At 37.7% G+C, this 13592-nt stretch overlaps 1 protein-coding gene across 8 annotated transcripts in view; it reads right to left on the bottom strand.

Annotated features, from left to right (window-relative positions):
• Positions 1 to 13592, bottom strand: part of STRN3 (striatin 3) — a 115750-nt gene that overhangs the window by 99208 nt on the left and 2950 nt on the right. The window contains exon 1 of one of the 8 annotated variants that reach the window (XM_079906549.1): positions 12651 to 12766. The exons of the other annotated variants lie outside the window; for them this stretch is intronic. The gene's annotated coding sequence lies outside the window, so the exon portion shown is untranslated. Of the gene's footprint in view, positions 1 to 12650; positions 12767 to 13592 lie in introns of those variants that run through there. 8 annotated transcript variants of the gene reach the window in all.

The raw sequence follows: 13592 nt of genomic DNA, 5'->3' as shown, positions 1-13592 counted from the left end.
AATGACTTTTAAAAACTAATATTAGGAAGAAGGCCATTCTGGAAAAAATGGAATGAAAATGAGTTTTAAGAAAAGCGGCAAAAAGGGTCACAGCTACCATCCAGCCTTACAGTACTTTACTTTTTTTTCTTTTCTTTTCTTTTTTTTGCGGTATGCGGGCCTCACACTGTTGTGGCCTCTCCCATTGCGGAGCACAGGCTCTGGACGCGCAGGTTCAGCAGCCATGGCTCACGGGCCCAGCTACTCCGCGGCATGTGGGATCTTCCCGGACCAGGGCACGAACCCGTGTCCTCTGCATCGGCAGGCGGACTCTCACTGCGCCAGCAGGTAAGCCCCAGTACTTTACTTTTAAATACAGACAGGCAGTCAGTGGTCACCAATATGTTAGGACAGCATGCGGTAAGAAAGAAGGGAAGCAAAAGAAAAACGAGAAATTCAGAGAAAACTGACAATTAAGGGAAAGAAAACTTCAACAACAAATATATATATTAAATAAAAACAATACCATTCTTTTTAAAAATTCAAGTAAGAAAATACATTTACAAATTCAAGATAACAGGATTGAAAAATATAGTTGAAGAAAGTATCTCAGAAAACAGTCCAAAAAGAGAAAATCAGGAAACAGAAGAAAAATTTTAAATCAGTAGGTCCATCATCAACTGAACAAAAAAGTGCCCTAAGGACTCGGGACTACAATAACCCTTCTTAAAAAAGATTAGTACTGCCTCTCCCAAGGAGGTGTTTGGAAATGTCTGGGGACATTTTTAGTTGTCCCCAAAACTAGTGGGTTATTCTGGCATTTAGTACTGGGAGCCAGGGTGCTCAAAGCCCCATAAGCACAATACAGTCAAACACAAAAATGGTACTACCTAAATGCCCACCGTGCCCTCTACTGAGAAATAATGGATTACGGAGAAAAAGAATTCTCTCAATGCCTGATACGATATGCATTTTCATAAAATTTAACAACACCAGTATAAACAAAAGATACCTAGAAAAAAATTCAAATCACATACAAAAAAAAAAAAGGATCAAGAAACTGAACAGCGGGCTTCCCTGGTGGCGCAGTAGTTAAGAATCCACCTGCCAATGCAGGGGACACGGGTTAGAGCCCTGGTCTGGGAAGATCTCACATGCTGTGGAGCAACTAAGCCCGTGTGCCACAGCTACTGAGCCTGCGCTCTAGAGCCCACGTGCCACAACTACTGAGCCTGCGCCCTAGAGCCCATGTGCCACAACTACTGAAGTCTGTGCGTCTAGAGCCCATGCTCGGCAACAAGGGAAACCACTGCAATGAGAACACAACGAAGAGTAGCCCCTGCTTGCCACAACTAGAGAAAGCCCACACAGAGCAACAAGACCCAATGCAGCCAAAAATAAATAAATTTATATAATCAAACTCTTCAAAAGCAACATTGAAAGTTCAAAGACAAGAGAAATGTCTTTGAAATGCTGATGGAAACTTATTTCCAGCCAAACTACCAATCAAGTGTGAAAATAAAATACAGATTTTTAAAAAAAAGATACAAGTCCCTAAAATTTACCTCCTATGCAACTTTTCTCAAGAAACAACCAGATAACATATTTCAGCCAAACAAAGGACTAAATATGCCAGGGCAGGAGGCAGAAAGGGAGCCAGTGGGAAAAGAAAGGGGGTGGGGTGGGGGTGCAGGGGATTTCCTTTTTGAAAAGAGTACAGAAGTTACAGAATAATAACTGCAACAAGTCTTAAGAACAAGTCTAGATCAGAGCAAGGAGAATGACAGTTCTGAAGTCAAGTTCTCCCCACTCCAATCCCTCCATACAAGAGGCAGAACCAACAACAGATGTGATGTGCTTGAGTTTGAAAACCCCGACAGATTTCTAACACCTTTTGGAAAAACAGCAATAGATACATAGAAAAATAAACAAATAAAAAATGGAGGCAAGTAACTCCAAGAAAAACAAAAAGTTGTGCAGAAAAGGAACAGTATTCACAGTATACTTTTTGACTCACAAATTATATTATACATAAATTATTATACTTGATTCAGAAAAATATTATATACATGGTCACAATAACATAAAAGCTAATGATTTAACTAACTTTATTACCTATACTGAAATATGGTATGGAGATGTAAGAGGTGTGATAAACCGTCACAGCATATATAGGGTAAGGTACTATATCCATGGTTTCAGGCATCCACTGGGGGGTCTGGAATGTATCCCCTGCAGATAAAGGGAGACTACTGTACAGAAAAAGTTCTGAAAAGATATACACCCAAAATGCAGTGCTATTCCTAGAAGATTAAGATTACCAAAAAGGCACTACTTTATTTTTGACATTTCTGTAGCTTAATATTCATACATTACTTTAACAATAACTAAGAATTAAAAGTAATGTAAAGGGCTTCGCTGGTGGCGCAGTGGTTAAGAATCTGCCTGCCAACACAGGGGACATGGGTTCGAGCCCTGGTCTGGGAAGATCTCACATGCCACGGAACAACTAAGCCAGCGTGCCACAACTACTGAGCCCATGTGCCACAACTACTGAAGCCTGTGTGCCTAGAGCCCGTGCTCCGCAACGAGAAGCCACCGCAATGAGAAGCCTACTCGTAGCAATGAAGACCCAACACTGCAATAAATTTAAAAAGTTAAAAAAACACACTAATGTAAAAATTTACAAAATAAATAAAAGCAACTAAATGCAACCGCAAAAAAATTTAAAACATCAAAAAATCTTCATGAGTAAAACACGGTATTTGTAAGTTTTTAAAGAAATCAATTAAAAAAGAAAATGGGGAAAAGATAAACTCATTAAAAATACTAAGTTCAACTTGTTGTTTTATGATAAAGTATTTTTCAACGGTGTCTGCTCATCTGTGTCTCCCTCTCTCTTATATATATGTACATAAAGAAACACTCCAAGGGGCTTCCCTGGTGGCACCGTGGTTAAAGAATCTGCCTGCCAATGCAGGGGACACGGCTTTGAGCCCTGGTCCAGGAAGATCCCACATGGCGTGGAGCAACTAAGCCCACGCACCACAACTACTGAGCTTGCGCTCTAGAGCCCGCAAGCCACACCTACTGAAGCCCGCAGGCCTAGAGCCCGTGCTCTGCAACAAGAGAAGGCGCTGCAATGAGAAGCCCGCGCACCGCGCACTGCAACGAAGAGAAAGCCCGTGCACCGCAACGAAGAGTAGCCCTCACTTGCCGCAACTAGAGAAAGCCCGCACGCAGCAACAAAGACCCAATACAGCCATAAATAAAACAAAAAAAACAAAAAAACAAAATAAACACTCCATTTCTGAAATATCCATTTCAGTAAAAGAAAATACCTACTTTATGTTTGCTGGGACTTTTATTTTTTTTTTAATAGGGAAAATAGAAAGGTTGCCAATAATCCCATCACCCCAAAATCACAAAGGTATTTTAAAACATTTGTACTGGGTTGTTCAATATAATTTTTAACATAGCTGATTTAGCACATAATATGCAACTCTGCTTTTTAGTTTATCATAAGCATTGCCTGGTCATCAAATATTCTTCATAAAAATCATTCATTACTATTTGAGGGGAAGAAGTAACCTCCACCCCCATGCATTAATCCCAAGCACAGATTCATTTTAACTGCAGTTGTGATCTCTCTTATACTCTATTTCCCACAAGGGGGAGACAGGACTAAGGTATTTTGAATACCTTATAATAAAAACCAGAAAGTTTGGTTTCATTCCAATATCAAATGAGGGGATAAGGGAAGAGTAGTCATTTACTACTGGTGTTATTTCTATCTTGTGGGCTTTTTTCCGTATGGTACTACAAAAATTACAATTCAGTTTCTCATATCTAACAGCTTAATTGAACATCCTCAGCAACTTCACTCATTTAATAACTATTTAGCAAACACCTATTATGTGCCAGACCCTTTACTGTCACACTGGGTATACATTAATTTTTACAAAAAGACAGGTCCCTCCTCTCAAAGAGCTTACAATCAATCTTAAAAGTGTGCATGGGGGGGGTAGACAATTTTTAAAATTACAAGTTACATTAAATATTAAGAAGAAAATGGGGCTTCCCTGGTGGCGCAGTGATTGAGAGTCCACCTGCCGATGCAGGGGACGCGGGTTTGTGCCCCGGTCCAGGAGGATCCCACATGCCGCGGAGCGGCTGGGCCCGTGAGCCATGGCTGCTGAGTCTGCGCGCCCGGAGCCTGTGCTCCGCAACGGGAGAGGCCACAACAGTGAGAGGCCCGCGTACTGCAAAATATAAAGATTCATAATTATATACTTTCTAGAGTCTCGACCCCACCCCCACCCTCTCTTATGAAATATAAGCTTATGGAAGTCTGGTCCACTTTTTTTTTTGGCCACTCCGGGCAGCATGTGGGATCTTAGCTCCCCAACCAGGGAACGAACCCACGTCCCCTGCATTGGAAGCATGGAGTCTTAACCACTGGACTGCCGGGGAAGTCCCTGGTCCACTTTTTAAAGCTCTGGGAAAAAGCAAAAACACAAATGTTAGTTTAGGCCACTCTGACATAGTTTTATTATCTGAGACAACTGTTGGTGGCATATTATCACACCCATCCACTGTTTCTCTATCACTGCCTTTATTCCTCTTCCCATCCACCCCACTCCCCTTGTTTTCTATTTCATCTTTTTCTTTGTTTTGTCTTTCTCACTCCTTTGTTCCTCAAGATTTCAGTAACAGACTTACAGCTTAAATGAAACTGGTTAACTAATGGCTTTCACAGCTAAAACATTGGTGACCCCTAATTCAGACTTGAGTGCAAGCCATGAAATAAAAAAAATTACGAATTTGTATAATGCTTTGTTAACTGCTAATATTATAATCCTACAAAACAAAAAAGCAATATAATAGAGTTTATTTTTGGCAGAAGGCTGGTTGGTTGCTCACACATTTAAGAACACAGTTACAAATGTTTTCTGAAACTTTAACACAACCATTCAGCAATAGTGGAGTAATTAAATCAACTATGGCGTGTATACAAAGTAGAATACTACTACTATGCAGCTGTTATAAAAGTGAGAATGTTCTCTACTGACAGACTCAGAATAATCTCCAAAAAATGTTAAATGAAAAAGCAAAGTGAAAAACAGGTATATAGTTTACGAACTGTTGTATCAGAAAGGAAAGAAAATCAACATACATATTTGCTTACATCTATTTGCATAAAGAAACACTGGAGGGATACATATGGTACTACTAATAAAAGTGGTTACTAATGTAGGACACTAAGGGTAGACAGGCTCATGGTAAGTACAAGACTTAATTCCGAACCATGCATTAACTATTCAAAAAATAAAATTAAGAGTCTGAAAATGTTTTAATTAGAATTTTTAAAACTCTTTTACAAAATCTATCTAAACATGATCCAAAATTTCACTACACATTTATAATTACTTCACTTATATATAGCCTTTTAAATCTTGTGACACTGACCCTATTCATTTGTTTACAATTCTTTACCACCGAGGTGGTCCCAATGAACACCAGGTACCAGTATTACCTTAAAATGGCATAAGGTATCAGACAAAAGCAACTCGGCAGCACGCGGCTTCACTACCTATTTACTGTTTTATGTTGAACAAGTTATTTAAACTCTTGCCCATGTTTCCTTCTCTCTAAAATGGAAATACTTGTTATCTATGATTTAGGGATGGTATACAAATTAGAATGATTCCAAACATACAGAAAGCACTCATTAAATGTTAACAGGTACTATTATTAATAGTTCTTTCTATGGACATATAATGCTTTCATCTATGTAATCAAACACCACAGGGTGTTTCAACTGAATCCAACAAAAATTCGCAGCATATTCAAAACCAGCAAGTTCATGTTAACAAGTAGCTTTAATTTACTGGAAAGCAGAAAATGAAAATAAAAAAGTGCAACGATGTAATCATACACAGTGCAAGCCATTGTGAGTGCAGAGAAGGGGTGATAATATTGCTCAAGTTTAACGTATCAATAGAAGGAATGACAATGTTAAAGGGAAAGGGGATAGAGAGCTGGATGACACCAAATCGTTAAGAGACTTTGATCATTCAGGTTCCCAAACCTGGCTGCTTATCAGAATCACCAGCTATACATTTTAAAAACACAGATCCTACCTCAAACTACTGAATCACAATGACCAAGGACAGAATGTGGGAATCTGTATTATTAAAGATCCCAGGTTACTAGGTTTTGGAACCACCACAGATCTCACCCTCTTACAGTTAGAGACTTTACAAGTATCTCCAGATAAAATAAATTTAATCATTGCCTTTGGTAGCTTCACTGGAAGGACAGCTAAAGGCAAGTTGATATTATAATTACTCATTCCTTTAAGTCATTAAAGTACTTTTTAAGGTAAATATGTGTTTTAAGTAATAATATGACTGCCATTTACCCAACAATTACTCATAAATGACTGGAAACAAGACCCAACACCATTCCATCCCAAAGCAAAGTAAATGTCAAGAGGGAGGTGATACAGAGAATTTAATTTTAAAAAGGGCAAAAGCTCTGAACAGAACCTCACCAAAGAAGACATACAGATGGCAAATAAAGTGCTCAACACTGTTATGTCATTAGGGAATAGAAAATTAAAACGATGTATCACTACACACCTATTAGAATGGCTAAAATCCAAAACACTGACATCAAATGCTGACAAAATATAGAGCAACAAGAACTGTCAATCACCACTGGTGGGAATGCAAAAAAGGTACACAGCCACTCTGGAAAACTGTTGGGCAGTTTTTTAAAAAAACTAAACATACTCTCATCATACAATCCAGTATTCAAACTCCTAAATTACTTGAAAACATACATCCACACAAAAACCTGCACATCGACATTTACTCATAATTGCCAAAACTTGGAAGCACTGAAGATGTCCTTCAACAGGTGAGCGGACAAATAAACTGTGGTACATATGTACAATGGAATATTATTCAGCACTAAAAAGATCAATCAAGCCACAAAAAGACATTTAAGGAGGAACCTTAAATGAACACTACCAAGTCAAAGAAGCCGTCTGAAAAAGCTATGCACGGTATGATTCCAATTACGTGACATTTTGGAAAAAGCAGAACTATGGAAGACAGTAAAAAGAGCACTAGTTGGGACTTCCCTGGTGGTCCAGTGGCTGAGGTTCCGTGCTTCCACTGCAGGGGGCGCGGGTTCAATCCCTGGTTGGGGAACTGGGATCCCACATGCCATGCAGCGCAGCCAAAAACAAACAAAAAAGCAAAAACAAAACAAAAAAGCAAAGCAACAAAAAAAAGAGCAGTAGCTGCCATGGGTTTGCGTGAGGGAGGAAGGAACAGGTGGAGCATACGGGATATTTAGGGCCGTGAAAGCATTATTTACTATAAAGGTGGATGCATGTCATTATGTATTTGTCAAATCCCAAAGAATATACAAGACAGAGAGTGAACCCTAATGTAAACCACGGACTTTGGTTGATAATAATGGGTCAGTGTTGGTTCATTAACTGTAACAAATGTACCACAGTAGTGGAGCTATTGATGTTGGGGGAGGTTTTGATGGGGGAGGAGTTATGTGGGAACTGTCTGTACTTTCAGCTAAATTTTGCTATAAACCTAAACCTGCTCTAAAAAATAAAGTCTATGACAGAGAAAACACAACTTGGAAAAAAAAATCAAAGGAAAGGTATTTTGTAAAAAAAAATTTTTAGTAATATATTTCAAAGTTGACAAAAAAGTAACGGTGGCCCTGGAACCCTCCTGTATTGCTGGTGGGAAAGTAAAATGGTGTAGTCACTTTGGAAAACACTTCAGCAGGTTCCTGAAAAAGTTGAACATGACCTGGCAATTCCATTCCTACGTATATACCTAGGATAATTGAAAACATATGTTCACACAAAAACTTGTGCAGAAATGTTAATAACAGCATTTTTCATAATAGCCAAAAAGTAGAAACACCCAAATATCCACCAACTGATGGACAAAATGTAGTATATCCATACAACAGAATATTATTCGGCCATAGTAAGGAATAAAGTACCGTTACATGCTACACATGGATGGACCTTGAAAACATCACCTTAAGTGAAAAAAGCCATTCACAAAAAGCCACATATTGTATGATTCCGTTTATATGAAATGTTCAGAATATTCTTGATATTCTATGATAGAAAGACTATTCTTTCTATCATAGAGACAGAAATTAGTGACTGCCAAGGAAAAGGGGGAATTGGGACTAACTACTAAGAGGTTAAACTGGGTTCATTTGTAGGTGATGAAAATGCTTCCAAATTAGACAGCGATGATGACGATACAACACAGTAATATACTAAAAACCAGAGAAATGTACAGTCAACCTTCTGTATCCACAAGGTTCTGCATCCATAGATTTAACCAACTGTGCATCAAATACAGTCAGGAAAAAAAAATTCCAGGAAGTTCCAAAAACCAAAACTTAAATTTGCAACTGCAGGCAACTATTTACATTGTATTTACAACTATTTACTTTGTATTAGGTATTATAAGTAATCTAGAGAAGATTTAAAGTGTACGGAATAAAGTGCATGGTTTATACGCAAATACTAAACCATTTTATATTAGGGACTTCAGATCCAGGGATAGAGGGGAGAGCAGGGTGGGGGAGTCCTGGAACCAATCACTCCACAGATACTGAGGGATGACTGTACACTTTACAGGGGTGAATTTTATGTTACGTGAATTATATCTCAATTTCTGAAGTTTTTTAAAAACTAAGGGTGGCCCTAATGGATGAATGTTCCTAAACACTAACATCAACAGCTGCTAACATCAGGAAAGACAACGAACTGTTTTGTGCCTTCTGATGGAAGACCTCATCACCACCTGTGAAGTAGTCGCGTCCCCCATTACCACCCCAAAAAAGAAAATAAACCAGTATGTAGCAAGACCCTGTATCCGACTAACCAAGTTACAGGGAAAGCAAACAGGACAACAGATAAACTGTATCTGATAAACTGTATCAGAGATGCACTGAGCAAAACACAGACTCTGGGAACCTTTATAGGACCAAAGATCTGATTTCTTCAACAAAAAATGGCAAAGAAAAGGAAAGAAAGATGGAGGGGGTTCCAAAAGCAATGTGTTATTTAGATCCTGATTCAAACAAACTCTTCAAAGATAACTGAGAAAACTGGAAATTCAAACAGCGTATATCTGATAATATCAATAAATTAAGGAATTATTCATTTTCTTAATTTGGTATGCAACTACAACTGTTGTCTTTTGAAAGTCCTTATCTTTTAGATATATACTGAAACATTCATGGATGAAATTGTATGTTTCTGGGATTAGCTTCAAAATAATTTGGGACAGGGAAGGAGTGGACAGAAGTATAAGTAAAATAAGATTGGTCATGAGTTGTTACTGAGTGATGAGTGACAAGTTTATGGGAGGTCACAGATCGCTATATTATTCTTTAATATGTTTAAAACTCTCCATAATAAAAATTAAAGGGTATATGTAATACAATCATATAATACATCCTTTACAATATGAAGGATAAACTCTTAAGAGAGGAGCATGTATGGAGGGAAACCGTTAAGATTCCTCCAGAGAAATCAGGCAGGAGGAACACGCTGAACTAAAACAGTTGTAGTAAAGAAATTTAAAGCACAGATTAAATCAGTGTTACTTCCTTAGGTCAGTGGTTAGGCTTCAAGTATATTCGAAGCCAAAAAATTGTTTTTTAACTAGAAAAGGCTCCAAAGTTTTTATGCAAAGAAGACTATATTTCCAAAAAATTAATAATCACGGAATTAAAATATATTTTAGGATATTGAGGCTATCTATATTAGATAGCCCACTGAATCACTAAAGTCCAGCTCACACTTCCAACAAAGTTCTTTCCTGCTTTAGAACTTATTTTAATGCTGTTCCTTTCCACTGAAAAACCTATGGTTAGGTAGTCACACTTCAGATCTCAAAGTATACTTATCCTCCTAAGGGTTTCACAAAAATTAAATGCGTTAAGATATGTATTAACAACTTAAAATAATTCTTGGCATATAGGAACTGCTCAATAATTGCTTAGCTATTTACCTGAAAGCTCACTATCTACACAGGTTTTCCACCACCATTTATTTTCTCAGCATCCTGTTAATTTCTGATTTATCACATTTTATTATTTCTCAAGTACTGCACCAACAGTAAGGTCCTTGCTTCACATATCATTATATACCCAGTATGTAGCACAAAATAACACTGAAATATATTCACTGAATAATCATACTAGAATCAATAAGACCCAAAGACTCAACATTTTTAGAAGGACCCATTGATCTCTTTAGCATCTGCCAATGGGAAGGATGATGATAAACATTAACAATAACAGGGGGACTTCCCTGGTAGCACAGTGGTTAAGAATCCGCCTGCCAACGTAGGGGACATGGGTTAAAGCCCTGGTCTGGGAAGATCCCACGTGCTGCGGAGCAGCTAAGCCTGTGGGCCACAACTACTGAACCTGTGCTCTAGAGCCCACAAACCACAACTGCTGAGCCCGCGTGCCACAACTACTGAAGCCTGCACACCTGAGCCTGTGCTCCACCACAAGAGAAGCCACTGCAGTGAGAAGGCTGCGCACTGCATCAAAGAGTAGCCGCTGCTCGCCTCAATTAGAGAAAGCCTGCACGCAGCAACGAAGACCCAACACAGCCAAAAATAAATAAATAAAATGAATTTATTTTAAAAAAAACAGTAACAGGAAATAAAGGAGAATAAACAAGTTAAGTGCCTTTTGTGGGGGAAAGAGGCAGGCATTTGAGATGAACTGAATAATGGATATATTGAATTCGAAGTAGAAAATTTAAACAGGAAGTTAGAAATACGTCTGAGACATCTGAAAGTCAAAAATACAGTAGTGACTAAGAACATGGTCTCTAGAGTCAGTCTGCCTAGGTTTAAATCCCAGCTCTGCTACTCCTAGTTATAGGATCTTAGATCTTAGGCAGATTACTTAACCTCTGGGCCCCAATACTCTAGTGTCAAAAAACAAAACAAACAAACAAAAAAAACCCACCACCAACCAAAGAAACCAATTGTGCTCACCTCATTGGGTTTTTTTAGGATTAAAGGACTAAATACTGAAGCATCGGAATAACAGCAAAAAACAAAAACAAAAAACACAGTATATTTCGAAATTTACAGTGAAAACAAAAAGAACCAGAACCCCAAGTAACGATAACTGAGACCAAAGGAGAGGAAATATATGAAAAGTGATAAGTGGACCAAAGGGAAAATAAGAAATTACAGAATATAGGCCAAAAAAAAGGATTTTGAGGAAGAAACTCTCAAAAGCAGAAAGTGTTGGTTAAGTGCATATAATCTGTAAGAAGGCCTCAAGATTTGGCAATTTGAAGGTCAATCACCAACAGAAAGAAGTGTTCTACAAAGTGTTTAGATAGGTATAAGGAGAGAGAGCAAAAAAAGACTATACAGCAGGATCAAGGGGTAAATGGAGAAAAGAAATCTAGATTAGGGGTCCCTAGACTTTCTGTTTCCAAGGACTTCAAAAAAGAAACAGGGAGAATATGACATAAGATTGTGGACTCAATGCTATCAAATAAAAATTTTTTTACTCTACTGCCATCACCATTTGAAAAAGGAAAACTGCATAACAGCAAGTCTTTATGAAGGCTAAAACTCTCGGAATAAAAGGAACACCTTTATGAAAAATCTCTATACTGTTCTTATTTTTTATAATTTCATAGTAGATTTATAAAAATCTTGTAATAGAAAAGGAACACGGATTTGCAAATCATTATTCTAGACTACCCTAAGAAAACCCTGGCAATAACAGATTAAAAGGGAAACAATTACCTCCCCCCATTAAAAATGAAGAAATCAAGTTATGTCTGAGAGAAACATCTCCTATTAACTTAAGATCTTTAGATGGCAATATCTGTCACGTTATGACAAATCTGTATGCCAGAGTATGCAAACACAAACACTAATTAAAAGTTTACACTTGGGCTTTCCTGGTGGTGCAGTGGTTGAGAGTCCACCTGCCGATGCAGGGGACACGGGTTCATGCCCCGGTCAGGGAAGATCCCACATGCCGCAGAGCGGCTAGGCCCGTGAGCCATGGCCACTGAGCCTGCTTGTCCAGAGCCTGTGCTCTGCAACGGGAGAGGCCACAGCAGGGAGAGGCCCGCGTACCGCAAAAAAAAAAAAAAAAAGTTTACAGTTGCTGGAGAATTAGTAGTTTTAGAATACTAACTCCAGGACTACATTTTCTATGTATTACCTATGCCATATTTTTATAGTTGGCACACAAGCATTTTGTATATGCCATAAGTACATTTATTACACACTAACTACAGAAAAAAATATAAGGACATATTTGCAATATATATAAACTAGACCTGGCATGCCATGGGGGCTCAATAAAACTTTTTTGAAATGTACTGAAGTGGTGTATGCTACATAATGAATTACAAGTCAGATTCCATTTCTACAAAAAATACCAAAAAAACAATACAACACAATGGTTTCAAGAGTGGTAATAAGACCAAACAAAGCCTTTGGTTTCAGATAAACCTGGGTTCAAATCTCAGCTGCAATACTTTATAGCTGGCAAAGTTATTTAAACTGTTTGTGTTTCCTCATCTGTAAAATAGAAATGATACCTACCTCATAAGGTTGTAGTGCTGATGAAATGGCAGTTATAATTTCTATTTAATGTGACTGCCAAAATCTCACAAGCAGTCCAGTCCATTTTTTCCCAAGTCCTAGACCAAATCAATCCAAATCTCTGGAGGATGAGACAAAGGCCTGCATACTTTTTATAGTTTTACAAGTGATTACCACTAGCACTCTCTTCTAGAAATCACTGTCCTAGAGCCTTATTAACAAAGCTTTACCTAAATCCCAGGTAAGGAACCATCACAAAGATGAAAGAGAGTTAAGACATCCTTTGGTTTAGTTCCAATCTTCTAAGAAAGACCTTTACCCAAAATTCCTTTTACAGGGAAGAGAACCATAATGCAAACTTCCAGTTTAAAATCCTTTCCAAAGCCAGGAAATTTAATTCCACACTGAAATTTTATATCAAAATGAGGTATACCTTAGCCTCGTTGTATTCATTATTGAATAGTTTTAATACTGAATACTTTAAAAAATGTATAGATGAACAGTGTACCCAAGGATGTATACCATAACGATATGCAACTTCTCTTATTTCTGTTATCTTTCTTAAAATTAAGTTTAAGTTTACAATTTAAATCCATTCACGCTTCACTTAAACTTTCCCAATAAATTTTTTATTCAACACATACATTTTAAAATGTGCATCTCACAAGCATTCTTACTAAAGACTGAAGACGTGTAAAGCAAATTCAGCATTCCAGAAGCAAACCTGAAATCCTAATAACTAAGTAGCCCAATAAAACATTTTAGAGAAATATACAGAGCAAAAATACACAATCATGAACATTTTATTCCAAAAGAATCAGTGTGAAATAATAAAAATTCCTGGAAAAAAATTAAGAGTCTAGAAACACCGCAGAACTTCTTCAAAAAAAAGCAAACAAAAAAAGTTTAGAATGGCTATATCAGAACTAATATGCCAACTGT

This window comes from Stenella coeruleoalba (assembly GCF_951394435.1).
Source record: "Stenella coeruleoalba genome assembly, chromosome: 2".
Lineage (NCBI taxonomy): Eukaryota > Metazoa > Chordata > Mammalia > Artiodactyla > Delphinidae > Stenella > Stenella coeruleoalba.
The sequence above is the reverse complement of the archived record's forward strand: the minus strand, read 5'-3'. Positions and strand labels throughout refer to the sequence as shown.